Source organism: Cervus elaphus, chromosome 12 (assembly GCF_910594005.1).
Source record: "Cervus elaphus chromosome 12, mCerEla1.1, whole genome shotgun sequence".
In the NCBI taxonomy this organism is placed as follows: Eukaryota; Metazoa; Chordata; class Mammalia; order Artiodactyla; family Cervidae; genus Cervus; species Cervus elaphus.
In genome coordinates, this window is record NC_057826.1 from 36,383,811 (window position 1) to 36,408,861 (window position 25,051).

The 25,051-nt window shown below is 44.3% G+C and overlaps 1 non-coding gene across 1 annotated transcript; it reads right to left on the bottom strand.

The window, feature by feature from the left end:
* Window positions 1-19,849: 19,849 nt before the first annotated feature.
* On the bottom strand, window positions 19,850-19,922 carry TRNAG-CCC. Its single transcript has one exon. It is a non-coding gene; the product is annotated as a tRNA-Gly (tRNA).
* Between the last annotated feature and the right edge of the window lie 5,129 nt (window positions 19,923-25,051).

The following is a 25,051-nucleotide window of genomic DNA, read 5'->3' on the forward strand; positions in this document are numbered from 1 at the left end:
AGAATTTGGGATTTAATTTTAAGCATACTACTTTACAACACAAACTGAAAATATGGGAATGGAGATGGAAATGAAGATTTTTGCTTTATTTTAAGCACATCATTACTCAGATTGTTTTCGTAATACTCTTGTGACTCATGAAGTACTTCTGTAATGAAGAATATCTGCTGTGAAATGGTCAAGTGTTCAGTACTTATGTTTGTGCCAAGACATAAGACCTTTTCAAAGGTCAGTCGTTTGAGATTAGCATCTGAGGACTACCTAGCGTTTATCCTTCTTTATTTTTGTATTTCTCTACGCTTGTGTCAAGGCACTTTACATCCATCTTAGCAATGAGTTGCTTAGCAACTGACTGGTTGATGAAACCTATTGGATCTCTCTGCCTTTTTGAAATATGTCAGGAACTAAATGGAGTAGGTTTGATTTTTCACTATGTTTTAGCATTCTACCATCTCAATGTTTATAAGCAGTTTCATTTACATGTTTTTGAATAGGTTTTATTTTTATTCTTCAAACCCAGACTTGCTTGTGACTTCCACTACTTGGAACTTAATTATAACTTTTACTATATCTTCAAGAGATATTGTTCCTAATATTTGAAGATTTGTTTCATGTATTAGATCTTAGAGAGCTCAGTCTTGATCAGTCTTTGTAACTAACCAATTAAATTATGCTATGTCCAAAATATAATGTTAGATTATTGGTAAATATGCGTGATTTCTACCTCCAGCAAAGGGGTTTAAAATTCATCTGGAGCCACACAGCTTTATACTACACTTGGTGTCTCAGTTGATAAAGAATCAGCCTGCAGTGTGGCAGATCCAGGTTTGATCCCTGGGTTGGGAAGATCCCCTGGAGAAGGGAATGGCAACCCACTCCAGTATTCTTGCCTGGAAAATCCCATGGATGGAGGAACCTGGTAGGTTACAGTCTGTGCAGTCACAAAGAATCACCTCATTAAATACCACACAGTAAAGATGTCTATAGCAAAAAGACTAATAATGTTATAGTTGAAGTTATAGATATTTTCTACAAAGAAAGAATGTGATACTCCAATTCGTATTTTGAGTTAAACCACTGTTTCATTCAGTTAACAAGTAGTTAGTACATATCTCAAAGAGTCAGACATGACTGAGCACCCATGCACACATCATAAACAGAAATGGAGAAGCAATGTAATACAACAATGTTTATGGCATATTTAACACTCCCAGGTAGTCACATGATTCCATGTTTCCCTTTTACACCTGGAATACATTGGACAACGATATTTTTTTATGCTAGGTCTCAAGGCATTTTGTTCCCCTACAGTGAGCCAATCAACCCAGAACCATCATTAAAAAGTCACTCTTTCCATTACACTGTACCTATTATCATAAATCAGGTAATTCTCTGTGTGTGTGTATTTGCTTCTAAATTCTCAATTCTCTTCCCTTAGTTGGGTTTTCTCTCCATGGATCAATTTTTTACTGTGTTAATTACTTTACAATAAAAATTCTCCATAGATGATGATGTAAATTCTCCAAGTTTGTTCTTCTTGCTTGGACATGCTAAACCCTTTGACTTACATGATTTTCCACAACAGCTTTTGATAATTTCCACAACAGCTTTTACTGGGATTTAAAAAAAAAATCATTGAAGTATTCTACTGGGATTTTAATTAAGATTGAATCTATGGATCAATCTGGGGAGAACTTGATAATTTCCACAACAGCTTTTACTGGGATTTAAAAAAAAATCATTGAAGTATTCTACTGGGATTTTAATTAAGATTGAATCTATGGATCAATCTGGGGAGAACTGATAACTTTACAATATTAAAATTTTTAGTCCACAAATCTGATATATCCCCTATTTAGGCCTTAAAATGTTTCCCCCTTTATTTTCGTCAATAGCATTTTGTAGTTTGTGGTCTAACTTGTACTAGATTTATTCCTAGGTATTTGGTCTTTTATGCATTTTTGGTAAATCATATTTTAAATTCTTTTGTTTCCAATTTCTTTTTGTAAAGGAATACAATGGATCACTGACCTATGTCCAGTGATCATCTTAAATTCAAATTTATTTTAAAAATTGTTTGGATTTTTGACACAATCGTATTGTATACAATACATGATGGTTTCGTATTTCTTACTTTCCAATTCTTATGCCTTTCATCTCTTCTTTGTAGATGGGTCAAGTGTACAGTGGTTTCCCCCTCTGATCTTTCATGTGATAGATCGCTTTGGTTGCATTCCTAAAGATAAGCCACTCTTACTCGCAGAAAGTAAAGAGGAACTAAAGAGCCTCTTGATGGAGGTGAAAGAGGAGAGTGAAAAAGCTGGCTTAAAACTCAACATTCAAAAAACAGATCATGGCATCTGGTCCCATGACTTCAAGGCAAATAGGTGACTTCCCTATAGCTCAGGTGGTAAAGAATCTGCCTGCGATGCAGGAGACCCAGGTTCGATTTCTGGGTTGGGAAGATCCTTAGAGAAGGAACTGGCAACCCACTCCTGGACAGAGGAGCCTGGTGGGCTACAGTTCATGGGGTCGCAAGAGTCGGACACAACTTAGGGACTGAACCACCAGAAGGGAGAAAAGTGGAAGCAGTGACAGATTTTATTTTCTTGGGCTCCCAAATCACTGCAGATGGTGACTGCAACCATGAAATTAAAAGATGCTTGCTCTTTGGAAGAAAAGCTCTGACAAACCTAGACAGCATATTAAAAAGCAGAGACATCACTTTGTGGTGTGCAGAGTGAGCTGGGACTCAATAAAATCTCTTTGGGTTGTAAATTAGTTCTTTTTTTCACTTCCTTTTTATTTTGCCCAGAAGGGACATCTTGAGTTTTTGCCTTGCTCTGTCTAGATGAGTTCCCTTAGTGTATGAGTATTCTAGATCTTTCCCTGCGGCTACTGTAAGGCAAATGCAGAGAAAAGAGAGCAAGCCGGTTAGTCAGGCAAAGAAAAAGGAAATTTATTAGAGGGAAACGAGAGGGTGACTGGCCCTTAAGGAAAACCAGTGTCCTCCCTTTCTGATGGGGTTTTTTGTATACCCCACCAATGAAAAATTCTCTGAAGGGATAGTTAATTTTTAGCCTGTAGTTGAGTCCTGTGGTCATGTAGCCGAGTGTAGGGAGTGGTAGGGTCGATATAAGGGACTTTCTATCGGTAGTAGTATATCTTTTTGTTGGTGTTAAAAGGACTCCAAGATGGGTAACTCTAGGAAGAGAAAGCTGAACCTTAATGGGAGATGCTCGATAGCCTCGCTCAGCTAGAAAATTGAGGAGTTGTATAGTGTGTTGTTGAGAGTGTGTAAGCGAAGGACTACAAAGGAGGAGATCGTCCACATATTGGAGGACAGTTCTCAGAGTAAGGTCAAGAGAGGTTAGGTCTGGTGCTAGAGTTTGGCCAAAGAAATGAGAGCTATCACAAAAGCCTTGTTGGGGGACTGTCCCTATCAGCTATTGGGAGTGATGACTGGATCAGTCCAGATAAAGGCAAAGAGGTCTTTAGAGTTTCGGTGCAAAGGGATGGTAAAGAAGGCATCCTTGAGGTGTAGAACAGTGAAGTGCGTAGTGGAAGAGGGAATGAGAGAAGAGTATAGGGATTTGGAACTACAGGATGTATGGGAATAACAGCCACATTGATAAGTTGCAGGCCCTGGACCAGGTGATGGGAGCCATTTGGCTTTCTGAGGGGGAAAATAGGGGTGTTATAGGAAGAGTGGGTTGAGCGCAAGAGGCCCTGATGTAGCAGTTTAGTGACAATAGGCTTTAACCCTTGTTGATGTTTTTGGGAGATTGGGTATTGTGGTTGATTGGGTATTGTGGTTGATTGGGGAATTTAGAGGCTTCCCAGGTGGCTCCGAGGTTAAAGCGTCTGCTTGCAATGCAGGAGACCTGGGATCGATCCCTGGGTCGGGAAGATCCCCTGGAGAAGGAAATGGCAACCCACTCCAGTATTCTTGCCTGGAGAATCCCATGGACAGAGGAGCCTGGTGGGCTACAGTCCACGGAGTTGCAAAGAGTTGGACAGGACTGAATGAATTCACTTTCACTTTCACTTGAGGCAGATATGAATTGGAACATGGTGAGAGGTGACAGATCGGTTGTCTGTATCCCAAACTATAGGATTTATGGTTGAGAAGGGCAATGGGGTGGGGGAAGAGGAGGTGGGGTTGAGGAGCAGTAGCCAGGCTACATCAGAAGATGGGCTTGGGATAGTAACAGAGGCTTTGAATTTTGAGAGAAGTTCTCTCCAAGAATAAGAATGCGGCATTTGGGGAGTATGAGAAAAGAACAGGAAAATGGGGTATGTTGAAGTGTGCAAAGTAGAGGCTTGGTTATTCATGGCGTAGACATTAAACAGTCATCCCCCGTAACAGAGACCTGAGAGGGCTTGGTTTTTCCAGATTAGGCAGGCAGAGCAGAGTAAGTGGCCCCGTGTTGATGAGAAAAGGGACCGGCTTACCTGCCACTGTGAGAAGGCCTTTTGAAGGCCCACAGTGAGGCGAGCAACCATATGATTACGGACTGCTTGTCCGGGTCTCCCTGCCTGATAACCCCACTTGGGATCATCTCGGGGGACAGCCGTTGCCCCTACGGGCTTACTGTCAGTCTGTATCTCATCAGCGTGAGCCTGAGGGGCTCGCCACACTCCTTCTCTTCTGGGAGAAGAGTGGAGGAAAGTATGATGTAAATATCATGCCAGGTTAAGTCGTAAGGCTGGGTAAGATATCTGAATTCTTTTAGATAATTATCAGGGTCTGAAAAGAAGGAGCCAAGATGCCTTTCAATTTGAGACAGATCGGTGAGGGAGGATGGAACGTGAACCCGAACAACGCCTTCTGCTCCAGCTACTTCCCATAAAGGGAGAAGTGGATCGGGGAAAGAGCGAGGTCCTGCTGTGAAGCTTCTGGCTCTAAAGTTGTCTGGACCTTTTATGGGGAGGGGATCTAGGGAGGTTGGGGTAGAGCCTTGGAACCCTCGGGGTAGAGAGTGGGGCTGAGGTCTCAGAGCTTGCAGGGAGGGGCCTGCCCTTGAGAAGGAGGGAGGGAGGAAGGAAGGGATGTAAGGTGGAGGTTGTGAAACTGGATCTGGAGAGACTGCAAGGAGATTGGAGCGACAGGGTGTGGGCTGTGGTCGGAAGGGTTAAAGGAAGAAGAAAAGTCTCAACAGGAATCGGGAGACATTGTATCAGGAGGATGTGGCCCAGAGTGGGCTAAGAGTATTTGAGAAGTAGAACAGGATTCACAGAGGGAGGATCGAGAGCGAAGAGCCAAGAACACCTGGTCATGAGGGATCTCTGACCACTTCCCATTGCGGCGGCCTAAGGCACTGAGGTCCCATTAGAGTATTATAATTGAGAGTTTTGTTTTCTGGCAATTGGAACCTACTATCAAGTCTGTATTGTGGCCTGACAGTGTTAGAATAGTAAATAAGTCTTTTTGGTCTTATGTCTCCTCGGAAGCCCAAGGCTTTTAGGTTTCGGAGAAGGCATCCTAGAGGAGTAGATTTTGAGGGCTGGGATTGAGAATTTCCCATTGTGGCTGAATAGGAAGGGTAGACAAGGGTGACTTTCTTTTTTTTTTTTTTCTTTTTCTTTAAGGGTGACTTTCCTCGTAGCTCAGCTGGTAAAGAATCCACCTGCAATGCAGGAGACCTGGGTTCAATCCCTGGGTTGGGAAGATCCCCTGGAGAAGGAAATGGCAACCCACTCCACTATTTTGCCTGGGAAATCCTGTGGGCAGAGGAGACTGGTGGGCTACAGTCCATGGGGACACAACTTAGCAACTGAAGTACCAGACAAGGGCGAGGGAAAGCAAGGAGAAAGGGCCGAGAGAAAAGGCATCCCCGTTTTCAGGACCTTCTCAGAGGGGAATAATAGTCTGCTTTGAAATGGGCATCCCCTGTTTCAGAGTCAGACGGGGCACAAGGCTGAGGCCCCGAGGGCCGTGGGGCTCCTCCCGCCTAGTGCTGGGACTTGGAAAGGAGGCGCGCGAGAGAGGAGCCCGGGGAACACTCACCCTCGTAACCGATGGATGAGATGTGGGCCGATGTGTGGATGTCAGTCCAGCAAGGCAAGTGGAGAGCCCCGTCCTGAGCTCGCCTCAGTTTCTCGGCAAGGTTCAAGGGAGGGCTTGAACCGGAGGCGGGCTCCTGAGAGGGGCCCACCCCACCCAGTTGCTGTGGATCTTCCCTCCCGGGTTTTGGCACCGGAGTGTAAGGCGAGTGCAGAGAAAAGAGGGTGAGCGAGTCGGGCAGTCAGGGAAGAAAAGGAAATTTATTAGAGGGAAACGAGAGGGCGATTGGCCCTTAAGCAGAACCACTGTCCTCCCTTTCTGACAGGGTCTTTTGTATACCCCGCCAATGAAAAATTCTCTGAAGAGATGGTTAATTTTTAGCCTGTAGTTGAGTCTTGTGGTCACATAGCTGGAGGTCTGGAATGAGGTGGTCTCATAGCCTTGAGAACGTAGGCACCCTCGGGAAAACAGAGTGTCGTTTGGGCAATTTGGTCAGTCTCAGAAGTCATGTGATTTTATTCTTTGTTTGCGAGGTCAACATTTCTACCATGAGCCCCCAGGTAGGCCGAATCAGCTCCCAGGGGCACAATTTCTTTGTTTAGTGTTTTTTGACAGGACTGAGAGTCCATCATACATAAGGAGCAGATCTTGCTGAAGCTTAAAGCTGTCGGTGAGGATTTTGCTGTTTATGGGCATTGCCTCTTGTAGGTTGTGCTGCAGTGCTCGTTGGGGTGCATGTGTCTTTTGAATGATGGATTTCTTCGGACCTAGGACCAGATGGGGGAATATTAGATCCTAGGTTTAGCCTCTCTCTCGATAGTTAATTTTCAGGCTTTTGGAGAGTGTCAGTTATCCTTCGTGTTGCCAGACGACCTTTCCACCTACTGTGTAGGGGTTCTTTTTCCTCAAGGCTCCCTCCCACATTTATTGTTTGTAGATTTGTGAGGATGCCCAACCTGAAAGGTGGGGTATGATTTCTGGTTGTCATTTTTTGATTGACATTCCTGCAGTAATTAGGGATGCAGAGCATCTTGGCCTGTGGTGGAGATTTGGGTTTTGTATTATTTTGTTTATTCCTTAAAGGGTGTGTGGAAAATTTCCCTTTCCTCTTGGCTTCCTAAAAGCCTGTTGTGTTTGGAATTTCTTTCGGCAAAGCCCACCCAAGTAAATGGCCTGAGGGCAGCTGTCATTAAAACCCCCCAAGACATTTGAATGTTAGCTTAAAACTCTACATTCAAAAAATGAAGATCAGGGCATCCAGTCCCATCACTTCCTGGTAAATAGATGGGGAAATAATGGAAACAGTGACAGACTTTATTTTCTTGGGCTCCAAAATCACTGTAGACGGTGACTGCAGCCTTGAAATTAAGACACTTGCTCCTTGCAAGAAAAGCTATGACAAACTTAGCGTATTAAAAAGCAGAGACACTATTTTACTGACAAAGGCACGTCTAGTCAAAGCTATGGTTTTTCCAGTGGTCATGTATGGATGTGAGAGTTGGACCATAAAGAAGGCTGAGTACCAAAGAATTGATGTTTTGAACTGTGGTGTTGGAGAAGACTCTTGAAAGTCCCTTGGACTGCAAGGAGATCAAACCAGTCCATCCTAAAGAAAATCAGTCCTGAATATTCATTGGAAGGGCTGGTGCAGAAGCTGTAACTCCAATACTTTGGCCACCTGATGTGAAGAACTGACTCACTAGAAAAGACCCAGATGCTGTGGAAGATTGAAGGCAGGAGGAGAAAGGGATGATAGAGGATGAGATGGTTGGATGGCATCACTGACTCGATGGACATGAGTTTGAGCAAGCTCCGGGAAATGGTGAAGGCCAGGGAAGCCTGGCGTGCTGAAGTCCACGGGGTCGCAAAGTGTCGGACAGGACCTAGTGACTGAACAAGGAGGACGTTTGAAGTGGAAGTGCCAGTAAGCGCAGGTGGTGCGGTTGTCATTACAGGACGTCTCCACAAGGTGGCGGCAGCACGTTCCCCCGCCCGCCTCTGGTTCCTCAGACAACCAGAGGCTTAGGGAAAGTGAGCTTCCTGGGCTGTGAATGGGAGTGGAATGTGCCAGAGCAAAATGCCTGCAGCCTTGTGTCTCACTGCTGCTTCCCCCAAAAGCTTCACACACCCGACCCCCAGACTAATCCCGACTGGGGCAACAGCACCCAGCTGAGGTACTTAGGTGCTAGGAGGCTGCACTCTGAGGAAGTGTTTAATCTCAAGAGGAAGAAGGCTTGAGTTGAGAACCCCAGCACCGGGAGATGTGCAGGCTAGGTGACTATTGCTTCCACGATCCTCCAAGCTTTGATCCCACTCAGGACTCTGGTCCAGCCGAGACAAGCAGACACTGGTGATTTTCAAAGGGGGTCAGAAATAATAACTAAAAAGAGGCTCAATGAAGGACACCCTGCCAGGCTGTCTGGACCCTACCTCAGTCCAGCCTTGGGACTCAAGCCTTCTCAGGCTCCTGGGATACCATAGAAGCCCAAATGAGCGAGGCGGGAAGGAATAAAGTTGACTTTCTCTCCTTTCCTTTGACTTCATGCGATGCTATGTAGGGGTGCAGTCCATCTGCCACCCTGTGCTTGTCAGTGTACAGTCGGCTGATTCAGGTGTGACGTATCCATGGAGCATATCTGGTCTTTTTTGGGTTCTTTTGCCATAGAGTTTATTGCATAAGGTCAAGCAACGTGCTGAGCATCTGGTCCTTGTGGGTTATCTATCTCACATACAATGTTCTGTGTATATGAGGAAGGAAGCAAGAAAATAGTCTATGTGGAGTATCTCTTAGAGATGCATGTTTCTGTCTCTAGGTGAGAGAGATTTCTGTGTGTGTGTGGAAGGAAGAAAGGAAGGAAGCTGATAATCCTTGTGGATTATTATTGTTGATTTTATAATATAAAATCTGTGTTTATATTATTCCCAACCTAATTCATCCCAGGCCCTTCACTTTTTCCTTGAACTCTTGGTTCGAATATGAATTCTCAATCTTCAGGTTGTAAATTCTTTCTTTTGTTTCATTTTTTAAATTTTGCCTAGAAGGGACATCGTGTGTTACTGCTTTCCTTAGTCTGCCTGAGTTCCTTTAGGGTCCTTTAGGGTATGATCCTTCTAGATCTATCCCTGTGGCTACCAGTGGCATAATTTCCTTACTTCAGTTTTGTTTTTTATGGCTAATAGTCCATTGTATATATGTAGCACATCTTGTTCAAGTTTAATCTGTCGAAGATTTTGCTGTCTCTCTGTGTCGGCTATTGTGAGTAGCACTGCATTGCTAGTTGGGGTGCATGTGCCTTTTGAATGATGGATTTCTCGGGATCTAGGCCAGACGTGAGAATGTCTGATCCTAGACTTAGCCTCTTGACAGTGTGTTTTCAGGCATTCAGAGACTGTCCATTACATTGGGTGTTGTCGGTGTGCCGTCCCACCTACTGTGTAGGGGCGTTCCGTTTCCTCAGGCTCTCCTGCTGTTAGTGTTTGTGGCCTCCTGAGGATGCTCTGGTGGGACTGATAGGTCTTGATTTCTTGTTTTCATTTTGATTGATATTCCTGCAGTAATTAGGGATGCTGAGCATCTTGTCCTGTGGTGGAGGTTTGAGTCTTTTTTTTTTTTTTCCATGAACGGTGTGAGGAAAATTTACCTGTGGCAGTTGGCTTCCTGAAACCTGGTTGTGTTTGGAATTTATTTCTGTGATTCCTGCCCCAGGACGTGTCCTGAGGACAGCTGTCGTTAACAGACCCCAACGCTAGAGAAACAGAGCGGCCAGTAAGCCCCGGAGGTGCAGTTGTAGTTACAGAAAGTGTCCAAAAGATGGCAGCACTTCCCCCTGGCCACCTCTGGTTCCTTGGGCAACCAGAGCCTTATGGCAACTTGGCTTCCTAGGCTGTGAATTGGAGTGGAGTAAGCCTGAGCAACAACTTAAGGGGTTGTCTCACTTCTTGCCCCTCAAACTTCACCCCCCGCCCCAGATTCATTCCAACCGGGCCACAGCACCCTGCTGAGAGGGTTTAGGTGGCTGCACTCTTAAGAAGGAAGCTTGAGTTGGGGATCTCAGCACCAGAGGTCCTGGGGGCTAGGTAACATTTCCAAGGTCCTGGAAGATAGAGGATTGGGTCCCCATCCTTTGGGAGCACTAGGGACTTTGGTCCCAGTCAGAAGACCAGACAGAAGAAGTTTAAGAGGGGTCTCAATTAAGGGTTCGTTGCTCAGCTCCACAATCCAGCGATGGAACCCAAGCCTGCTCAGGCTCCAGGGATGGAATAGCAGTGCAATTCAGGAAGGTTGGAGGGAATAAACAAGGAAATGCTTTTATTTTAATTTCACGTCTATGCTATGTTAGAGTATATTAATTTTGTGGTTTTGTTTGTCGTCAGTGTACAGCTTTCTGGTTCACTTATGACATATACATATAGCATATCTGTTCTATTTGTTTTCTTTTGCCATAGAGGTTTTTGCAGAAGATCAGCATAGTTCCCTGTGCTGATCATCATGTCCTTGTGGAGTATCTAGTATAGACGCAAATTTCTCTGTGTGTGTTATTCCCAACCTCCTAATTAATTCCTTGGCCTTTCCTTTTTTATTTTATTTTTTTAAATTCTTGTGTTGGAATTCTCAGAGTCAATTTTTGTGTTGTAATTTAATTCCTTTGTATCTCTTTTTAAATTTTGCCTAGAAGGGACGTCATATAGTCTTATCTTCCTCTGTCCGGCTGATTTCACTTAGTATGTGATCCTCCAGCATCCATTTCTATGGCTACAAGTAGAATGATTTCACAATTGCAGTGCCAGTTTTTCATTGCTGAATAATAGTCCATTGTCTGTAAGTACCAGGTCTTTTTTAAGCTTTACTCTGTCAGTGGACATTTTGCTGGGTCTGTGTCTTGGCTGTTGTAAGTAGTGCTGAAGTGAATGTTGGGGTGCATGTGACTTTTTCAGTAATGGTTTTCTCAGGATATAGGCTGAGATGTGGGAACGTCAGATCCTAGGGTTAACTCTCTTGGATTTTTTTTTTTTTTATGCCATGCAGAGGCTGTCAGTTCTAGTGGCTGTTGCCCGTGTTCCTTCTGCTGACCATGTTGGGGGTTCCCCATTCCTCCCTGCTCTCTCCCACATATATTGTTTGTAGACTTCTGAGATTGGCCATTCTGATTGGTGGGATTTGATTTCTTGTTGTCGTTTTGATTAGCATTCCTCCTACAATAATTAAGGATGTTGAGCATCTTGTCTTGTGGTGGTTAGGGTATTTTTTCTTTCATTTTTTTGTTTCTTTTAGGCATGTGTGGAAAATTTATGTTTCGATTGGCATCTTGGAGGTTGGGTGTGTTTGCAATTTATTTCTCTCATATTTACACCAGGACCTTTCTTGAGGCAAGCTGTCTTAACAGCACCCCTCCTCCCCGCCCCCTTGTGAATTGGAGGTGCCAGTAAATGCCTTTGGTCAAGTTGTAGTTACAGAAAATGCCACAAGGTGGCAGCACTTTTGATGACCACTCTGGTTCCTGGGGCAAACAGCATAAGGGAAAGTCGGCTTCCAGGGTTGTGAAACAAGAGTGGAATGTACCCGAGCGAGCATTTAAGGGCTTGTGTCTCACTATTTATTCCCCCTAAAGCATCACACACACACACACACACACACACACACACACACGGCTTCCAGCCTAATTCCGACGGGAGCCACAGCACCTTGCTGACAGAGCTTCAGTGCCTAGGAGTCTGCACTCAGCAAGGAGGCTTGAGCTGGGAACTCCAGGACCAGGAGACATGGAGGTTAGGTGACTATTGCCCCCAAGGTCTTCGAGGACTTGATCCCACTCGGGTCTCTGGTCCCAACCAGAGTACAGCCGACTGTATATGTTTAAAAACAGCTCAACGAACACCCTGCCAGGCTGTCTCAAAAACACAGCAGCCGAGTCTGGAGACCCAAGCCTGCACAGGCTCCAGGCTGGATCACACCCCAAGTCAGGGAGATCGGAGGGAATAAAGCACGCATTGCTTTTCTTTCTTTCTTTTTTCTTTTTTTTTGTACTCATCATTGCAGTGTTATTTATATCTGACAGGAGAAAAATGGTTACATAAATTATGGTTGAGCGTTTGATGGGCTTTTTACCTCTTCATTAGAACAATGCTTTTCATACAGTTAATTCTTTCTTTTTCTTTAACGTCATGCCGATGCTATGTTCGAGTGTAGTCAATTTGCAGTGTTGTGCTCGTCCTCAATGTACAGCCACCTGATTCAGGTATAACATATCCACGGTGTGTCTCTATTGCATTTTTTAACTTTTTACCGTAGAAAGTCAAGAAGAGTGCCAAGCATCAGGTCCTTGTGAATTATATATCTCAGATATACTTTTCTGTGTACATAAAGAAGGAAGTTAGGAGATAATTTTTGTGGATTATCTCTTAGAGATTTCTGTCTTTATAGATACAGATTGCTATTTATATATGGAGGGAAGGTAGAAAGGAAGGAAGGGGATAATCACTGTAGATTAACTATTACAGTACAGATTTCTTGTGTATGTAGGCACCGACATTTTAATTCATTCCTGGGCCATCACCTATGTTTCTCTGGAACCCTTCATTTGACTTTGAATTCCCAAAGTCTCTTTTGAGTTTGGGTTGTAAGTTTGTTGCCTTGTATGTCTACTTTTATTTTGGCTGGAAGGTACCTCATATACCATGGTCTTTCTCTGCCTGACAGATTTCCCTTAGTGTATGATCCTTCAAGGACCATCCCTGTGGCTACTACTGTCATAATTACCTAATATCAGTGACGGTTTTTTATGAGTGAGAAATAGTCTACTGTATATATGTACCACACCTTGTTTAAACTTTAAGCCCTCGTTGGAGATTTTGCTGATAGCGTGTCTAGGCTATTGGAAGCAGTGCTGAAGCTCTGTAGGAGTGTCCATGCCTTTTGATCACTGGTTTTCTCTGGATATAGGCCAAGGTGTGGGGATGTCAGATTCTTGTTTTAATCTCTCTGATAGCTTTTTTTCAGGCATTCAGAAACTGTCCATTATACTGACTGTTGCCAATGTATATTCCCAGAGAGAGCTTAGGGGGATTCTTTCTCCTCCAGGCTGTCTCCCGCGTTTGTCAGTTGTAGATTGGTGATGATGACCACTGTTTCTGGTGGGATTTGATTTCCCGTTGTCGTTTTGAATGGCACTCCTCCAGCAATTAGGGATCCTTAATATCTTGTCCTGTTGTGGAGGTTTGATTTTGTTTTGGCTTTTTTTTTTCCCCCTAAAAGGTTGTCAGGAGAATTCACCTTTGACAGTTGGGTTACTGAAATTCGGCTGTCTTGGAATTTATTTCTCCATCACCCACCCCAAGACATTTCCTGAGGCGGGTAATGTTAATTTCTGTCATTCACAGAAATCCAGCCCTCATGATTTGAGTTGCCAGTGAACACCCGAGAAAATGTTGTAGTTACAGAAAATGTCCACAAGGGAGCAGCAGCATTCAGGCCTACCTTTGGTTCCCGGGGTAACCAAAACCTGAGGGAAGGTTTGCTTCTTGATCAAGCAAGAGCTAACCCGAAAGGACTTGGGTCTCTTGAGTCTCAGTTATCTTTCCCCCTGAAGCATCACACAAACAGCCCACCCTGGCTCATCTTTCCAGGATCACAGTACACTGCTGAGGGTGCTTAGGTGCTAGTGCTAGGAGGCTGCACTCTGAGGAACAAGGTTTGAGCTGGGACCCCCAGCACCAGGAGAGGTTGAGGCTAGCTGAACCTTGCTTTCAAATCCCTTGGGGCCTTGATGCCACGCGGGACTCTGGTCCCAGCCAGAATGTAGGAGACAGTAGACCTTTAGAAGGGTCAACCAAGGGCACCCTGCCAGGCTGTGTCCACCACCCCCCGTTCAGCAGTGGGACTCAAGCCTCAAGGCTGTCCAGTCTTCAGGGATGTGATAGCATCCCAGGTCGGGGAGGTCGGAGGTAGGAAAACAGGCGCTGCTTTCCTCTCCTTTTCTCACCGTCTTGTCGATGCTGCAGTGCAACACACTTGATTTGCAGTCTTGTGATTGTTGTCAGCATACAGCCTCCTGACTCAGGCATGCATACTTATGGGGTGGGATCTCTCTCTCTCTCTCTTTTTTTTTTTTGCCATAGAAGAATGAGAAGAGTCCTGAACACCAGGTCCTTCTGAATTATCTATCTCAGTTATACTTTACTGTGTATACATAGAAAGAATTTAGGTGATAATTACTGTGGATTATCTCTTAGAGTTACAGATTTCTGTGTATCTCTGTGCAAGGGAGTAAGGATGGAAGGAGAGAAAGGAATATTTCTTGTGGATTATCTGTTACAGATTCACATTTCTTGTCTTTGAGGGTAAGGACTGATAGATCCACATGCGGGCTCATTGTTAAGATGGCTCGTTATGTTGACCTCCCAAACAAAGAATAAAATCACAGTGACCCTTGAGACTGACCAAAAATTGCCCAAACGACGTTCTGTTTTCTCACTGGTGCCTACCTTCCCAAAGCTACGAGACCACCAGATTCCAGACCTCTGGCTACGTGACCACAGGGCTCAACTACAGGCTAAACATTAACCATCCCTTCAGAGAATTTTTCATTGGTGGGGTATAAGAAAGACCCCGTCAGAAAGGGAGGACACTGGTTCTCCTTAAGGGCCAGTCACCCTCTGGTTTCCATCTAATAAATTTCCCTTTTCTTGCCTGACTGCCCGGCTCACTCTCTTTTTCTCTGCACTTGCCTTACAGTTCTGTTTTATGAGTGAGCAGTTTTCCAGCATCTAGCTGCCTCACTTTGTCTTCATTTTTCAGTCTTTGGCCTTGTTGGTTGATTCTCTATCTCGGCTCTAGTAAATAGTTGCTCTGGATATAGGGGTGACGAGTTATTTCAAATTATGATTTTTTTTTCCATGTCTGAGCCCAAGAGTGGGATTGCTGGATCACATGGTACCTATGTGTTGAGTTTTTAAAGGAACCTGCATGCTGTTTTCCATAGTGGCTGCACCCATTTACACCCCCACCAAGAGTGTAGGCAGATTCCTTTTGGTCTCCTACCTCTGCAGCATTTATTCTTTGTGGATCTTTCTGATATGGCCATTCTGACCACGGTGAGGTGATTCCTCAGTGTTTTGATTTGCATCAATTTGATAATTAGTCATGTGGGATATGTTTCTGTGTGCTTTTTGATCTTATACAGTGTGAGTACGGATTACCTGTTGAAATTGGCTTCTTGAACACCCACCCTATTTTGAATGCTTTTTGGTGATTTACCCCCAAGGACTTGAGGGCAGGTGTCCTTTCCGACCCTGCTTGCATCCTGAGTATTCAATCATTAGCACCAGTTTGAAAGTTGTTGTTACAGGAAATGGCCACAAGGCGACAGCATTTCTTCCCACCCAACTCTGGGTACTTAGGCAACCAGAGCCTGAGGGAAAGCCTTGTTCCTGGATTGTCCAGTTTCAGCTGTGACAGAAGTAACAAACAGCCAGGGCTGTATTGTGTCTCTTGATTTCTTCCCCCTTAACCTTTATTTCCTGGACACATGCTAATTCCTGCAGGTCCATTCTACGGAGGGTGATGTCATCCGTAGGTGGGGTGACCCTAAGAAAGGAGGCTGGACTTGGGATCCCCACCACCAGGAGTCTGGGAGCCCAGGGGACTTTTTGAAACTCTTCCATCCCAGAAGTTCCAGCACCCTTTGGGTGCAGTAGGCTTAGTTTAGCTGCAGGAGGACCTCCCTCCACCCCCCAGAGCTGGAGATTCTCCAGGTCCTTTGGTAGAGGGCTCATTGCCAGGCATATCTTCCTTGCCCACTCAGATCCAAGACACTCCAGCCTTGGGACCCAAGTCTGCTCAGGTTCCAGGGATGTGACACCAGCCTAGGTCACCAGGTCTGAGGGGCCTAGAGTCAGCATTTCCATGTTTTTTTTTTTTAAATTGTATCATTTGAATTGGGGAATATAAGTGATTTACAATGTTGTGGATTTTTTTCCCCCAATAGATACAACTTTATTCACTTATTGGTGAAGGAAATGGCAACCCACTCCAGTATCCTTGCCTGGAGAATTACACTGACAGAGGAGCCTGGCAGGCTGCAATCCATGGGGTTGCAGAGTTGGACACAACCGAGCAACTCTCACTTATTCACTTATGTCTAGACATCTATATGTTCCTTTTGGGTGCTTTTCCCATATAGGTTATTGTAGAGTGTTGGATAGGGTTCTGCATGCTATACAGTGGACCCTTCTGGATCTTTTTATAATTGGGAGTGTGTATATGAACCAGCTAATTTCTCCCCACACCCTTTCCTTCTTGGTAACCATAAGTTATAAAGCTGTATATTGTCCCCTGCTTATTTAACTTACATGCAGAGTACATCCTGTGAAATGCCGGGCTGGATGAAGCATAAGCTGAAATCAAGATTGCCGGAAGAAATATTAATAACCTCAGATATGCAGATGACACCACCCTTATGGCAGAAAGCAAAGAGGAACTGAGGCACCTCTTGATGAAAATGAAAGAGGAAAGTGAAAAAGCTGGCTTAAAACTCAACATTCAGAAAACTAAGATCTTGGCATCCAGTCCCATCACTTCATGGCAAATAGATGGGGAAACAATGGAAACAGTGAGAGACTTTATTTTCTTGGGTGCTAAAATCACTGCAGATTGTTACTGTAGCCATGAAATTTAAAAAGACGCTTGCTCCTTGGAAGAAAAGCTATGACCAACCTAGACAGCATATTAAAAAGCAGAGACATTACTTTGCCTACAAAGGTCTGTCTAGTCAAAGCTACAGTTTTTCCAGTAGTCAAGTATGGATGTGAGAGCTAGACCATAAAGAGAGCTGAGCACTGAAGAATTGGTGCTTTTGAACTGTGGTGTTGGAGAAGACTCTTGAGAGTCCCTTGGACTGCAAGGAGATCCAAACAGTCTATCCTAAAGGAAATTGGTCCTGAATATTCATTGGAAGGATGGATGCTGAAGCTGAAACTCCAATATTTTGTCCATCTGATACAAAGAACTGACTCACTAGAAAAGACCCTGGTGCTGGGAAAGATTGAAGGCAGGAGGAGAAGGGGATGACAGAGGATGAAATGGTTGGATGGCATCACTGACTCGATGGACATGAGTTTGAGTAAGCCCTGGGAGTTGGTGTGGTGGGTTGGGAAGCCTGGTATGCTGCAGTCCATGGGGTCGCAAAGAGTCAGACACGACTGAGCGACTGAACTGAACTGAACTGGATCCAAACCCCCACGGACTTCAGTCATCCCCTGGGTCTGGGCTGAGTCAGAATTCGGCCACAGATGGGAAATGAGGTTCTCTCCTTACTGCATTTCCCTGTGATTAAGGTCACAGGGTCAAACATGACTTGGTTGTTTTCTGTATTTCTTTCAAGCAGCTTCCTTGAAGTTCCTGAAAGTCAAAGATAAGGAGCTGGTCTGGTGGAGTCTTCCATAATAACAACTAGGCTTTTGATCATTTATCAGTTAGGTTGATAAACTGCTTGCCCAAGGTGGGGGTTGTTGACTGATCTTTAAAAATCTTTAAGATTGTTTGAATTACTAAAGTAAAACCCTGCAGTGTGTGAGAATAACAAAGCCTTAGTGGAGGAGCTTCCATTGATAACACAGTAAATCTGCCCATAGTGGGCATCTAGGTTCCCAACCGCCCTACCCTGCCTTACTGCTTTTAGCTTTGGTTCTGATCCATCACAATGCTCTGACTCATGCTTTCAGATTCTGCCCACCCACCAATGCCCTTTTTTTCCCCCACCAATACCCTTAATACTCTCTCCAAGCCTTGACTCTTCTTTTTTTTTTTTTTTTTTTTGTTCTCCATCTTGGTTATTTATTTTCAAAATTTTATTTATTTGTTTTTGGCTGCTCTGTGCCTTCCTTGCTGTGCAAGGGCTTCTCACTGCAGTGGCTTCTTTTGTCTCAGAGCACGGGATCTAGGGCATACATATGGGCTTCATTAGCCGTGGCCGTAGTCGCTCTGTGGCATGTGCAGTCTTCCCGGGCCAGGGATTGAACCTGTGTCCCCTCCATTGACAGGCGGATTCTTTACCGCCAGACCACCAGGGAAGTCCAAGACTTGACTCTTGGTATTCCCTTTGCCAGGAATATTCTCCTCTTTCCTTTATGCCCCAGTGTTTCATGATCCATTTTTAAAAATGAAACTACCACGTGGATTCTTTTTGTTTTAATTAAGCTCTTTTGTAAGACATGAGGATTAATAGTCCAGCTCAAGTAATGGAAGCTTATTTTAAGATGGCACAAGTCAATAAAGGGGCTTCCCTGGTGGCTCAGTGGTAAAGAATCTACCTGCGATGCAAGAGAAGCAGGAGATGCTGGTTTGAACCCTGGGTTGGGAAGATCCCTTGGAGGAGGGCATGGCAACCCACTCCAGCATTCTTGCCTGGAAAATCCTATAGACATAGAAGCCTGGCGGGCTACAGTCTGTAGGGTCACAGAGTCAGACATGATTGAGGCAACTGAGCACGCAAGTCAATATGGAAGATAGGCAAACCATGGAAATCAAAAAACAGGAACTCTTCTAGGTGTAAGATGACTCCAGGAATCTCAGTGGCAGGAACTAAGGATCTTCAGTGTACTGTTCTGCATTTATGTGACTCATCTATTAGGGATGTTCTCACTTCTGTATACTCAGTTTCCGTTTCCTCATAACTTAGCCCTACTCAAGAAATACAACTTCCGTCTGGCCCCACAACTTCCTCCCTCCTTACATCCTTTTAGCTTTGACTTCTGCCCCTAATTTCCTGATTCTCTTCTTGTGTCCCATTTCAGATTCTAGAGAGCAACCTGCTGCTACTTTACTTTTTAGGCACAACCTTGTCCACTGAGCTGCCCCATTAGTATCTGATCAGCCCGTGGATCTGGCTGATTTTGGGGGACTGGCTGTCCACACATGGTCCTGTTAGGTAGTTAGAATAGGGAAAAGGAGTCCAAAATGGCGATGGCTAAAAGACCTGGAAGGGGAAAGCCCGTGAAAATAGAACAAAGGAAGGTCCGAGGACCAGAGTGAGAACCTCAGGTAAAACAAACAACACTCCTGCCTAAGCCCAGTTTGCATAGGAGAGGCCCAGGGGGAACAAAAAAAAACATATAAAAAGAGGAGCCAAAGCCCTCTTCTCTCTCTCTCTCTCTCCTGCACGATGGGGCCCTCCTCTCTTCCTGTCTTTGGATCGTCGTGCCCTCATGCCTCGAAGATGGATCCTGCTATTATCTAAATAAATAGAGCTGTAACACTGAGCTATAACACTGATTTATTTAAGAGCTATAACATGGTCTGTCTTCTAAGAGCTATGACCCGCCGAGGGGGCTTCAATGTCCGTCACTCCAAATTTTTGTTGTGACGAGACAAAGAACCGAGGAGCATACACTCGCGTGACAGTCCAATCAACTGTGGACCAACAAAGCTGCCCAAGTTTTCGCTTAACAAGGGCTGTGAGTATCCCAGTTACCGTGATTGCTATAAACAAGACACTTTCACTTGTATCATCTCATGTTAATCCTTATAATAATCTTGACAATAGATATCATCCTATTTTCTACAGATGAAGAATGTAGGGAACAGAGCTTACCCAAGGCAAAGCCAACATGCAATCTCAAATCTGTCATTAGAAATCACCATCCAGAAGCCTCAAGGAAGCATGTTAAGTGAATTTCTCTTGAAACAAAATTACAAGGCAGAGAGATATCAGAAAGGACAGCACTGCTGCTGCCCTTTGTTCCTCCCACGATGGCATAAAGAACAGGTTTTCTTTCTTTTTTTTTTTAATATATATTTATTTATTTATTTGGCTGCATGAGGTCTTAGTTATAGCACATGGGATCTTGTTCCCTGACCAGGGTTTGAACCCGGGCCCCCTGCATTGGGAGCACAGAGTCTTAGCCACTGAACCACCAGGGAAGTCCCCAAGAACAGGTTTTCCTAGGAGAACTCACCCATGGTTGATGAGTATGTGTTTGGACATGTGTTTGAGACTGTCCTGTGGGTTCAAATCAGGGATATTACTTAGAATAAAGTCTGATGGATAAAGTCTAAGACAGATCCATCTTGGACCATAATCTACCTTAAGGTACATGGTAGATACAGCTGTATTATCTTAACCTAATATTAAAAAAAAAAAATCCAGATTTACAAAACAAGTCAACAAAAATATAATTTTTTTTCCCCTGTTGCTACTTCTTTCCATCTTATTCTGGACCCTGGGTTATGGGATTGGTGTAGGAGTGGCTTGAAGAAAAACCCTAGGCTTAAGGCTCTTCAGATTCTTCTCTGTCCCAGAATAAAACAGTCAGGAAGATCTGCATGTGTGGCATGTGGGTATAGGGTGAATGTGGTGGGACCAGCAGTGGGGGTGGGGGGAGAGGAGGAGGAGAAGGGGTGGTAAATTAGTATCTATTTACTACTATACCTCTCCCTGATTAATGAGGAGATGGAAAAACATGAGAATTGGATGAAATAATATAAGGGAAGCCTTTAGAATATTTCCTGGCTATATTAGTTTACTATGGTTGCTCTAATCAGTTCAGTTCAGTCACTCAGTCGTGTCCGACTCTTTTGACCCCACGGACTGCAGCACACCAGGCTTCCCTGTCCATCACCAACTCCCGGAGCTTACCCAAATTCATGTCCATCGAGTCAGTGATGCCGTCCAACCATCTCATCCTGTTTTCCCCTTCTCCCCCTGCCTTCAATCTTTCCCAGCATCAGCGTCTTTTCCAATGAGTCAGTTCTTCACATCAGGTGGTCAAAGTATTGGAGTTTCAGCTTCAGCATTAGTCCTTCCAATGAATATTCAGGACTGATTTCCTTTAGGATGGATTGGTTGGATCTCCTTGCATTCCAAGGGACTCTTAAGAGTCTTCTCCAATACCACAGTTCAAAAGTATCAATTCTTCGGTGCTCAGATTTCTTTATATTCCAACTCTCACATCTATACATGACTACTGGAAAAACCATAGCTTTGACTAGACAGACCTTTGTTGCTCTAATAAATTACCACAAACTTACTCTCTTAAATCATACAAATTTGGGAGTGATATCAACAAGATGGAGTAGGAGATTCCTGCTTCCATCCCCAACAAAGATCAACAATTAAATAGCTATTCAGGAATAAATCACAGCTCTGGAGTTCACCTAAGAAATTTCAGCAACACTTGAAAATGACAACAACAACTTGAGAATAACCACACCAAAAAGGAAGGAAGGCAGCTTCATTTTGTCTGCATCAACCCATCCCACAAGCTGGCATTGCTCAACACCAAGACAGACCTCTCCAAATAGAACTCATTAGGAAAGGAAGAATGGGGTGAGCAACCAGCTTCTCCTGCCTTTGGGGGCCCCACAGGAAGGACCTGCTTCAGTTCACGCTACTCAGAGACTGGCAAAGCTGAGATGTATGAAGATAGCTAGGTTGGGGGAAGAAAAGTGGGTGATTCCAGTGGTAGTCACGCAATCAGGGCAACCACACTTCCCAGTAACCTGCTCTGCAGGTGAGCCCAAAAGCTTTCAACACTGAAGAAACTGACAGCCTGCAAAGCTGCTGGGGATGCTCTGCAGGTTTCACTGGCATTTGTCCAAAGGTAGCTGGATTTGCTAATGCCAACCTCCTGAGTCCCTCCCCTTGCCGCTGGAGCCCAGGAACCACACTGGCAGCCAGCCCAGGCCTCTGCAGCTGCATGAATCGAAGATGCCAGGCTAGACCTCTGCAGTTCACCCCCGCCACTGTGCATGCACTTGACAAAAGCCCCTCTAGCTGTGTACTTGCATGTCACAGGCCTGACGCCTGTCACCAGACTCCACTATTATATGGATGTCCATGGGGAGACTGTGCAGCCAAGGCAGAGCGTGCCAATGACCTGGGACCATGCAGCTGCTTGAGGGCCTGGATCAGGTTCTGTCTTTTGTCACTGGCCTGCACCAGGGCACTCACCTGCATCTAACCCCTCCAAGTGTGTACCTGTGTGCCCTTAGACCAATCCCAGGTGGGCCCCACTGCCACATGCTGGTGGTGAGACCCAGCAGCCATGGGAGTGCTCAGCCGGCCAGGCACACACAGTCGGCCCCGGCCCTTGCTGCCTGCCCTGGTCCCCCCACTCCATGTGTGTTTGCAGTTACCCCCTGCCACTGCAGGCGCCAGCAGCGAGCCCCCGCAGCTGCCTGTGTGCATAGATCCAGCCACCACTGCTGCTTGCCCTGGTCCATAGCAGCTGGGTCTGGAGACACTGCTGAGGACCCCAACAGCCCTTGCAGTCTCTGTGAACTCCCAGTATCACTTGTCCAGGGCTGTGGACCCTGACGGACTGAGAGAAATGAGTCACCATGACCCCCGGTCCTGGTGCCACCAAAAGGAGTTCATTACCACTAGACCTATGTATAAGAAATGCTGAAAGGAGTTCTTCAAGCTTCAGTGAAAGGATGTTAACTAGTAATAGGAAAATAAAATTATATTCCAACAAGTTGAATAGCTTAGAAGAAATGGATGAATTCCTAGAACCATATGATCTACTGAGTCTGAATCATGAAGAAATAGAAAATCTAAATAGACCAATAACAAGTAAGGAGATTGAATCAGTAGTTGAAAATCTCTCAACAAAGAAAAACCTAGGACCAGATGGCTTCATAGGTGAATTCTTCCCCAATTCTTATGAAACTCCTCAAACACTTGAAGAAGAGGGAAGACTTTCAAACTCATTTTATGAGGCCCACATTACTCTGATGTCAAAGCCAGATAGAGACATTACAGGAGGGAATTCCCTAACGGTCCAGTGGTTAGGACTTGGCACCTTCACTCCCAGGGCCCAGGTTCGATCCCTGTTCAGGGACCTAAGATCCTGCAAGCATTGCGGCCCAATTAAAAAAAAAAAAAAAAGACATTACAGGATATAGACCAATATCCCAAAGATCAGATGACTATAGATACAAAAATTCTCAACCAAACACTAGCAAACCAAATTAAACAGCATATTAAAAGGATCATTCACGGTTATCAAGTGAGCTTAATCCCTGATGCAAGAATGGCTCAACATAATGCAAATCAAAATGAGTAAATATTGGAGATCTTAATATACACCTTAGTGACTACAGCAAGCAACTTGAAGTATTCTTGAAAGTTGCTGTGAGAATGGAGCTTTAATGTTCTCACCAAAACAATGACAATAAAATGGTAATTATATGAGCTAAACGATGAGCTAAAGCTAATAAACTAGCCCTGTAGTTTTAAACATCTCCTAATATAAATGTGTCAAATCATCACATTGTACAGCTTAAACTTACACAATGTTATAGGTAATTAATATCTCAATAAAGCTGGAAAAACGCACCAACACACATTTATTCTCTTACAATTCTAGAGGTCAGTAGTCTGCAATCAGTTTCTCTGGGCCAAAATCAAGGTGTCTGCTTCCTCCTGAGTCTCTTTGGGAGAATCTAATTAGTCATCTTTTCTAGCATCCAGAGCTGCATCTTTGTTGACACCTTTCTCTATCATGAAAGCCAGCAGTTAGCATATTGCTTCAGTTCTCACAGCAACGAAGAGCCAGCACAGCCAAAAAGAAATAATAAATACATTAAATTATTAAAAATAAAAATCTTGGATCTGTCCTCTTCACTCCATCTCCCTTCCACAAACTGTCTAAGTCCAAGTTACCACCCTCAGCTGACATCTGGCAGTCACCTTAACTATCCACTTGCTTCCACTTCTCCGTCCCAGCTGCACGGCTACCACTCCCACCAAGCGCCTCCCTCCCTTGGGTAGCTCTAGACTGAAGTTCCCTGCTCTCTTAGTTTTTTCTCTAACCTTTCTTTCTTGAGATTTGTTAATGGCAGATATATTACCAGTTCCTTAGGGGAAGTCCATTAATCTCACCCACTGCATATGAATTTTACTGGTTTAACTCTCTTGAGTAACCTTATTTCTAAGATCTGCAGGAAACCTCATGGCTGCTTTTGTGGTTGTTCTTTTCTTTCTTTCTCTTGTTGTAAATAACCAGGTTTGAGTAATTGAATACTTGATGACAAAATGGAGAAGTCTGGAAATCAGAGATTTTATAACTGTTTTGACCTTTGGAACACTAAGGCCTTGCGACATACTTATTTTTCTTGTTAATGCACTGTGCAAAATTCCAGATCTGTAGCGACCCAGTATCAGTGAAGATGTTCCCCCTTTCTCTGGATATGTGACCCCAGAAGATATGCATCCTGTGATTTAATTTTTAAGTTTCAAATTAAATTTTTCTGGCAGAATTCTATTGACAAGTTGTTGAAGTTGTACTCAGCGGAAAGAGTGCCTAAAAGTGCTGTGCTGTTTGGGAAAGTTAGGCCCAGGCCCAGAGAAGCTGTGCTAAGCAGGCCAGTAGCAAAGGCAAAGCCAGCATTTTATCCTTTATTCAGTAAAATGCTTAAAAAGAATCTATTCCTCACCACTGTGAATGCTGGTCTCTGTTAGGAAATTACATAGAAAGATGACAACTAGTTGTTTAAGTACTGTAATAAGGACTTGCTTTTTTTTTTTTTTTTGTCTTAAAAATGTCAATTTCTTAAGAATCTTTATCAACTCACCATGTTAACTTTTCTATAAAGGGCCCTAGTCATAGAATATATTTTTAAGTGTATTTCTTGGACTTCCCTGGTAGCACAGTGGATAAGAATCCACCTGCCAATGCAGGAGACACAGGTTCTATCCCTGGTCTGGGAAGATTCCACATGCCTCCAAGCAATTAAACCCCTGTACCACAACTACTGAGCCTGTGTGCTGTAACTACTGAAGCCCACACACCCTAGAGCCTGTGCTCTGCAACAAAAGAAGCCACTGCAATGAGAAGCCCACTCACCACAACTAAAGAGTAGTCCCTGCTCACCACAACTAGCGGAAGCCAACGCAACAGCAACGAAGACCCAGCACAGCCAAAAAAACAAAAAGTATCTCCTGCCCTTCCAAATCTCTTGGTCTTCAGCCAACAACCTTCAAGAGAGTTTCAAAGTGCTATTGCTCAGGAGAAAACAAATACCGCTCCAAGTGTGGCAGTTGTGTC